The sequence below is a fragment of the Opisthocomus hoazin genome, chromosome 34 (genome assembly GCF_030867145.1).
Source record: "Opisthocomus hoazin isolate bOpiHoa1 chromosome 34, bOpiHoa1.hap1, whole genome shotgun sequence".
NCBI lineage: Eukaryota > Metazoa > Chordata > Aves > Opisthocomiformes > Opisthocomidae > Opisthocomus > Opisthocomus hoazin.
The window spans coordinates 3,913,586-3,922,500 of NC_134447.1; positions in this window are offsets into that span (position 1 = coordinate 3,913,586).

Consider the following 8,915-nt stretch of genomic DNA (forward strand, 5'->3'; position numbering starts at 1 on the left):
TGCCCACCAAGATGCCAGGTGGCCACCAAACACAACGTGCCCAGCAAAAGAAATGCCAGGTGCCTAGTAAGAGTGCAGGTGGCCACCAAAATGCCACATGGCCACGAAAAGAAACGCTGTGTGCCCAACCAGATGAATGCCATGTGCCTACCAAAAGAAAAACTGAGTGCCAACCAAAGGACCATGTGCCCACCAAAAGAAATGCTGGGTACCCACCAAGATGCCGGGTGCCAACGAAAAGAAACGCTGGGTGCTTGCAAAGATGCTAGGTGGCCACGTAAATGCTTGCTGGTGACCCAGAAAAACACCGGGTGCCCACCAAGACGGCAACTGGCCACCAGAATAAACACCAGGTGTCCACCAAGAGGCCAGGTGGACAGCAAAAACCAGGTGCCCACCGAAAGAAAGTCTGGGTGCCTACCAAGTTTCCAGGTGGCAACCAAATTGCCATGTGCCCAGCAAAATACATGCTGGTTTCCCACCAAGATGCCAAGTGGCCACCAAAACACCATGTGCCCACCAAATACAGGCTGGTTGCATATCAGGATGCCAGGTGGCCACTATAACGCCATATGCCCACCGAAAGAGACCCCAGGTGCCCACCAAAAGTAACGCCGGGTGCCCAACAAGATGCCAGCTGCCCACCAAGTTTGACACTGAGTGCCCACCAACATGCTATGTGCCCACCAACATAAAGGCTGGGTGCGCACCAGGATGCCAGATGGCCACCAAAACGCCACATGCCTACCGAAAAAAATGCTGGGTGCCCACCAAGATGCCAGGTGGCCACCGAATCATGACATGCCTACCAAAGAAACGCTGGTTGCCCACAGGGATGCAAGGTGGCCACTAGAACGCCATGTGCAGAACAAACTAAATACCGGGTGTCCACCAAAGGGAACACCGGGTGCCCACCTAAACGCCACGTGGCCGCAAAAGAAACGCCGGGTGACTAAGAAGCAGCCAGGTGCCCACTAAGATGCCAGGTGCCTACTAAAAGTAATGCCAGGTGCCCATTAAGATGCCAGGTGGCCACCAAAACGCCCCATGCCCACCTAAAGAAATGCCAGGTGCCCACCAATAAAAAACCTGGGTGCCCACCACGATTAATGCCACATGCCCACCAAAAGAGACACTGGGTGCCCACGAAAAGAGACACTGGGTACCCACCAAAAGACCACGTGCCCACCAAAATAAATGCTAGGTGGTCACCAAAATAAAGGCTGGTTGGCTATCAAGATGGCAGTTGGCCACGACAACGCGACATGCCCACCAAAGAAAATGCTGGGTGCCCACCGAGATGCCGGGTGTCCACCAAAGTAAATGCTGGGTGGTTATGGAGATGCCAGGTGGCCACCTGGTGAAAAACACGGGGTAAGCGTTTAGGTGGCCATCAAGATAAAGACTGGGTGCCCACCAAGATGCCAGCTGGCTGTAGGTCAGAGTTCGACTGGTCTCAGCAGGGCCCCCAGTGTGGCGCGACTGATAAAGGAGGACATGCTGGAACTTGTCGGTCACAAGCCCTGGCGGGAAACGAGATAGTGCCGAGTCATCTTGAAGGAGGAAGTATTGCCCTAGTTAAGATAATCTTAAGGAATGTGTCTGTTAAGATAAGCTTAAAAAATGTGTGTCTGCGCCAGCGTTTGTGTTAACCAATTAATGAGTGCCTAGTTTGAAACTTAACCAATCAGTTTAAAACACGCTGTCTTCTGATCTGTATAAATGGATGTGTGCAGCGGCAATAAAACGTACATTCTGCTTGCATCAAGCGGTGTCCCGTCTCTCAATCGCGGCAGCTGGCCACCAAAATAAACGCTGGGTGCCCATCAATATGCCAAGCGGCCACCAAAACACCATGTGCCCACCAAAACTGATACTGGGTACGCACCAAGATGCCAGGTGGCCACCAAAATGCCACATGCCCACCACAATAAATGCCGGGTCCCTACCAAGATGCCATGTGCCCACCAAAATAAATGCTAGGTGCCCACCAAGATGCTGGGTGCTCAGCAAAATAAAGCTGGGTGCCCACCAAGATGCCAGGTGACCACAAGAACACCATGTGCCCACAAAAATAAATGGTGCGTCCCTATGAAGATGCCAGATGGCCACCACAAGAAGTGCTGGGTGCCCACCAAGATACCGGGTGGCCACCAAAACGCCAGGTGTAAATTAAAATAAACTCGAGGTGCCCACCAAGATGCCAGGTGGCCACCAAACACAACGTGCCCAGCAAAAGAAATGCCAGGTGCCTAGTAAGAGTGCAGGTGGCCACCAAAATGCCACATGGCCACGAAAAGAAACGCTGTGTGCCCAACCAGATGAATGCCATGTGCCTACCAAAAGAAAAACTGAGTGCCAACCAAAGGACCATGTGCCCACCAAAAGAAATGCTGGGTACCCACCAAGATACCAGGTGCCAACGAAAAGAAATGCTGGGTGCTTGCAAAGATGCTAGGTGGCCACGTAAATGCTTGCTGGTGACCCAGAAAAACACCGGGTGCCCACCAAGACGGCAACTGGCCACCAGAATAAACACCAGGTGTCCACCAAGAGGCCAGGTGGACAGCAAAAACCAGGTGCCCACCGAAAGAAAGTCTGAGTGCCTACCAAGATTCCAGGTGGCAACCAAATCGCCATGTGCCCAGCAAAATACATGCTGGTTTCCCACCAAGATGCCAAGTGGCCACCAAAACACCATGTGCCCACCAAATACAGGCTGGTTGCATATCAGGATGCCAGGTGGCCACTATAACGCCATATGCCCACCAAAAGAGACCCCAGGTGCCCACCAAAAGTAACGCCGGGTGCCCAACAAGATGCCAGCTGCCCACCAAGTGTGACACTGAGTGCCCACCAACATGCTATGTGCCCACCAACATAAAGGCTGGGTGCGCACCAGGATGCCAGGTGGCCACCAAAACGCCACATGCCTACCGAAAAAAATGCTGGGTGCCCACCAAGATGCCAGGTGGCCACCAAATCATGACATGCCTACCAAAGAAACGCTGGTTGCCCACAGGGATGCAAGGTGGCCACTAGAACGCCATGTGCAGAACAAACTAAATGCCGGGTGTCCACCAAAGGGAACACCGGGTGCCCACCTAAACGCCACGTGGCCAGCAAAAGAAACGCCGGGTGACTAAGAAGCAGCCAGGTGCCCACTAAGATGCCAGGTGCCTACTAAAAGTAATGCCAGGTGCCCATTGAGATGCCAGGTGGCCACCAAAACGCCCCATGCCCACCTAAAGAAATGCCAGGTGCCCACCAATAAAAAACCTGGGTGCCCACCACGATTAATGCCACATGCCCACCAAAAGAGACACTGGGTACCCACCAAAAGACCACGTGCCCATCAAAATAAATGCTGGGTGCCCAACAAGATGCCAGCTTGTCACCAGAACGCCACGTACCCACCAAAACAAATCCCTGGGTGCACACCAATTTTCCAGGGGGCACCCAAAATGCCAGGTGGCCACCAAAAGAAACGCCGGCTGCCCACCAAAATAAATGCTAGGTGGCCACCAAAATAAAGGCTGGTTGGCTATCAAGATGGCAGTTGGCCACGACAACGCGACATGCCCACCAAAGAAAATGCTGGGTGCCCACCGAGATGCCGGGTGCCCAGCAAAGTAAATGCTGGGTGGTTATGGAGATGCCAGGTGGCCACCTGGTGAAAAACACGGGGTAAGCGTTTAGGTGGCCATCAAGATAAAGACTGGGTGCCCACCAAGATGCCAGCTGGCTGTAGGTCAGAGTTCGACTGGTCTCAGCAGGGCCCCCAGTGTGGCGCGATTGATAAAGGAGGACATGCTGGAACTTGTCGGTCACAAGCCCTGGCGGGAAACGAGATAGTGCCGAGTCATCTTGAAGGAGGAAGTATTGCCCTAGTTAAGATAATCTTAAGGAATGTGTCTGTTAAGATAAGCTTAAAAAATGTGTGTCTGCGCCAGCGTTTGTGTTAACCAATTAATGAGTGCCTAGTTTGAAACTTAACCAATCAGTTTAAAACACGCTGTCTTCTGATCTGTATAAATGGATGTGTGCAGCGGCAATAAAACGAACATTCTGCTTGCATCAAGCGGTGTCCCGTCTCTCAATCGCGGCAGCTGGCCACCAAAATAAACGCTGGGTGCCCATCAATATGCCAAGCGGCCACCAAAACACCATGTGCCCACCAAAACTGATACTGGGTACGCACCAAGATGCCAGGTGGCCACCAAAATGCCACATGCCCACCACAATAAATGCCGGGTCCCTACCAAGATGCCATGTGCCCACCAAAATAAATGCTAGGTGCCCACCAAGATGCTGGGTGCTCAGCAAAATAAAGCTGGGTGCCCACCAAGATGCCAGGTGACCACAAGAACACCATGTGCCCACAAAAATAAATGGTGCGTCCCTATGAAGATGCCAGATGGCCACCACAAGAAGTGCTGGGTGCCCACCAAGATACCGGGTGGCCACCAAAACGCCAGGTGTAAATTAAAATAAACTCGAGGTGCCCACCAAGATGCCAGGTGGCCACCAAACACAACGTGCCCAGCAAAAGAAATGCCAGGTGCCTAGTAAGAGTGCAGGTGGCCACCAAAATGCCACATGGCCACGAAAAGAAACGCTGTGTGCCCAACCAGATGAATGCCATGTGCCTACCAAAAGAAAAACTGAGTGCCAACCAAAGGACCATGTGCCCACCAAAAGAAATGCTGGGTACCCACCAAGATACCAGGTGCCAACAAAAAGAAATGCTGGGTGCTTGCAAAGATGCTAGGTGGCCACGTAAATGCTTGCTGGTGACCCAGAAAAACACCGGGTGCCCACCAAGACGGCAACTGGCCACCAGAATAAACACCAGGTGTCCACCAAGAGGCCAGGTGGACAGCAAAAACCAGGTGCCCACCGAAAGGAAGTCTGAGTGCCTACCAAGATTCCAGGTGGCAACCAAATCGCCATGTGCCCAGCAAAATACATGCTGGTTTCCCACCAAGATGCCAAGTGGCCACCAAAACACCATGTGCCCACCAAATACAGGCTGGTTGCATATCAGGATGCCAGGTGGCCACTATAACGCCATATGCCCACCGAAAGAGACCCCAGGTGCCCACCAAAAGTAACGCCGGGTGCCCAACAAGATGCCAGCTGCCCACCAAGTGTGACACTGAGTGCCCACCAACATGCTATGTGCCCACCAACATAAAGGCTGGGTGCGCACCAGGATGCCAGGTGGCCACCAAAACGCCACATGCCTACCGAAAAAAATGCTGGGTGCCCACCAAGATGCCAGGTGGCCACCGAATCATGACATGCCTACCAAAGAAACGCTGGTTGCCCACAGGGATGCAAGGTGGCCACTAGAACGCCATGTGCAGAACAAACTAAATACCGGGTGTCCACCAAAGGGAACACCGGGTGCCCACCTAAACGCCACGTGGCCGCAAAAGAAACGCCGGGTGACTAAGAAGCAGCCAGGTGCCCACTAAGATGCCAGGTGCCTACTAAAAGTAATGCCAGGTGCCCATTAAGATGCCAGGTGGCCACCAAAACGCCCCATGCCCACCTAAAGAAATGCCAGGTGCCCACCAATAAAAAACCTGGGTGCCCACCACGATTAATGCCACATGCCCACCAAAAGAGACACTGGGTGCCCACGAAAAGAGACACTGGGTACCCACCAAAAGACCACGTGCCCACCAAAATAAATGCTAGGTGGTCACCAAAATAAAGGCTGGTTGGCTATCAAGATGGCAGTTGGCCACGACAACGCGACATGCCCACCAAAGAAAATGCTGGGTGCCCACCGAGATGCCGGGTGTCCACCAAAGTAAATGCTGGGTGGTTATGGAGATGCCAGGTGGCCACCTGGTGAAAAACACGGGGTAAGCGTTTAGGTGGCCATCAAGATAAAGACTGGGTGCCCACCAAGATGCCAGCTGGCTGTAGGTCAGAGTTCGACTGGTCTCAGCAGGGCCCCCAGTGTGGCGCGATTGATAAAGGAGGACATGCTGGAACTTGTCGGTCACAAGCCCTGGCGGGAAACGAGATAGTGCCGAGTCATCTTGAAGGAGGAAGTATTGCCCTAGTTAAGATAATCTTAAGGAATGTGTCTGTTAAGATAAGCTTAAAAAATGTGTGTCTGCGCCAGCGTTTGTGTTAACCAATTAATGAGTGCCTAGTTTGAAACTTAACCAATCAGTTTAAAACACGCTGTCTTCTGATCTGTATAAATGGATGTGTGCAGCGGCAATAAAACATACATTCTGCTTGCATCAAGCGGTCTCTCAATCGCGGCAGCTGGCCACCAAAATAAACGCTGGGTGCCCATCAATATGCCAAGCGGCCACCAAAACACCATGTGCCCACCAAAACTGATACTGGGTACGCACCAAGATGCCAGGTGGCCACCAAAATGCCACATGCCCACCACAATAAATGCCGGGTCCCTACCAAGATGCCATGTGCCCACCAAAATAAATGCTAGGTGCCCACCAAGATGCTGGGTGCTCAGCAAAATAAAGCTGGGTGCCCACCAAGATGCCAGGTGACCACAAGAACACCATGTGCCCACAAAAATAAATGGTGCGTCCCTATGAAGATGCCAGATGGCCACCACAAGAAGTGCTGGGTGCCCACCAAGATACCGGCTGGCCACCAAAACGCCAGGTGTAAATTAAAATAAACTCGAGGTGCCCACCAAGATGCCAGGTGGCCACCAAACACAATGTGCCCAGCAAAAGAAATGCCAGGTGCCTAGTAAGAGTGCAGGTGGCCACCAAAATGCCACATGGCCACGAAAAGAAACGCTGTGTGCCCAACCAGATGAATGCCATGTGCCTACCAAAAGAAAAACTGAGTGCCAACCAAAGGACCATGTGCCCACCAAAAGAAATGCTGGGTACCCACCAAGATGCCGGGTGCCAACGAAAAGAAATGCTGGGTGCTTGCAAAGATGCTAGGTGGCCACGTAAATGCTTGCTGGTGACCCAGAAAAACACCGGGTGCCCACCAAGACGGCAACTGGCCCCCAGAATAAACACCAGGTGTCCACCAAGAGGCCAGGTGGACAGCAAAAACCAGGTGCCCACCGAAAGAAAGTCTGGGTGCCTACCAAGTTTCCAGGTGGCAACCAAATTGCCATGTGCCCAGCAAAATACATGCTGGTTTCCCACCAAGATGCCAAGTGGCCACCAAAACACCATGTGCCCACCAAATACAGGCTGGTTGCATATCAGGATGCCAGGTGGCCACTATAACGCCATATGCCCACCGAAAGAGACCCCAGGTGCCCACCAAAAGTAACGCCGGGTGCCCAACAAGATGCCAGCTGCCCACCAAGTTTGACACTGAGTGCCCACCAACATGCTATGTGCCCACCAACATAAAGGCTGGGTGCGCACCAGGATGCCAGGTGGCCACCAAAACGCCACATGCCTACCGAAAAAAATGCTGGGTGCCCACCAAGATGCCAGGTGGCCACCGAATCATGACATGCCTACCAAAGAAACGCTGGTTGCCCACAGGGATGCAAGGTGGCCACTAGAACGCCATGTGCAGAACAAACTAAATGCCGGGTGTCCACCAAAGGGAACACCGGGTGCCCACCTAAACGCCACGTGGCCGCAAAAGAAACGCTGGGTGACTAAGAAGCAGCCAGGTGCCCACTAAGATGCCAGGTGCCTACTAAAAGTAATGCCAGGTGCCCATTAAGATGCCAGGTGGCCACCAAAACGCCCCATGCCCACCTAAAGAAATGCCAGGTGCCCACCAATAAAAAACCTGGGTGCCCACCACGATTAATGCCACATGCCCACCAAAAGAGACACTGGGTGCCCACGAAAAGAGACACTGGGTACCCACCAAAAGACCACGTGCCCACCAAAATAAATGCTAGGTGGTCACCAAAATAAAGGCTGGTTGGCTATCAAGATGGCAGTTGGCCACGACAACGCGACATGCCCACCAAAGAAAATGCTGGGTGCCCACCGAGATGCCGGGTGCCCAGCAAAGTAAATGCTGGGTGGTTATGGAGATGCCAGGTGGCCACCTGGTGAAAAACACGGGGTAAGCGTTTAGGTGGCCATCAAGATAAAGACTGGGTGCCCACCAAGATGCCAGCTGGCTGTAGGTCAGAGTTCGACTGGTCTCAGCAGGGCCCCCAGTGTGGCGCGATTGATAAAGGAGGACATGCTGGAACTTGTCGGTCACAAGCCCTGGCGGGAAACGAGATAGTGCCGAGTCATCTTGAAGGAGGAAGTATTGCCCTAGTTAAGATAATCTTAAGGAATGTGTCTGTTAAGATAAGCTTAAAAAATGTGTGTCTGCGCCAGCGTTTGTGTTAACCAATTAATGAGTGCCTAGTTTGAAACTTAACCAATCAGTTTAAAACACGCTGTCTTCTGATCTGTATAAATGGATGTGTGCAGCGGCAATAAAACATACATTCTGCTTGCATCAAGCGGTCTCTCAATCGCGGCAGCTGGCCACCAAAATAAACGCTGGGTGCCCATCAATATGCCAAGCGGCCACCAAAACACCATGTGCCCACCAAAACTGATACTGGGTACGCACCAAGATGCCAGGTGGCCACCAAAATGCCACATGCCCACCACAATAAATGCCGGGTCCCTACCAAGATGCCATGTGCCCACCAAAATAAATGCTAGGTGCCCACCAAGATGCTGGGTGCTCAGCAAAATAAAGCTGGGTGCCCACCAAGATGCCAGGTGACCACAAGAACACCATGTGCCCACAAAAATAAATGGTGCGTCCCTATGAAGATGCCAGATGGCCACCACAAGAAGTGCTGGGTGCCCACCAAGATACCGGCTGGCCACCAAAACGCCAGGTGTAAATTAAAATAAACTCGAGGTGCCCACCAAGATGCCAGGTGGCCACCAAACACAATGTGCCCAGCAAAA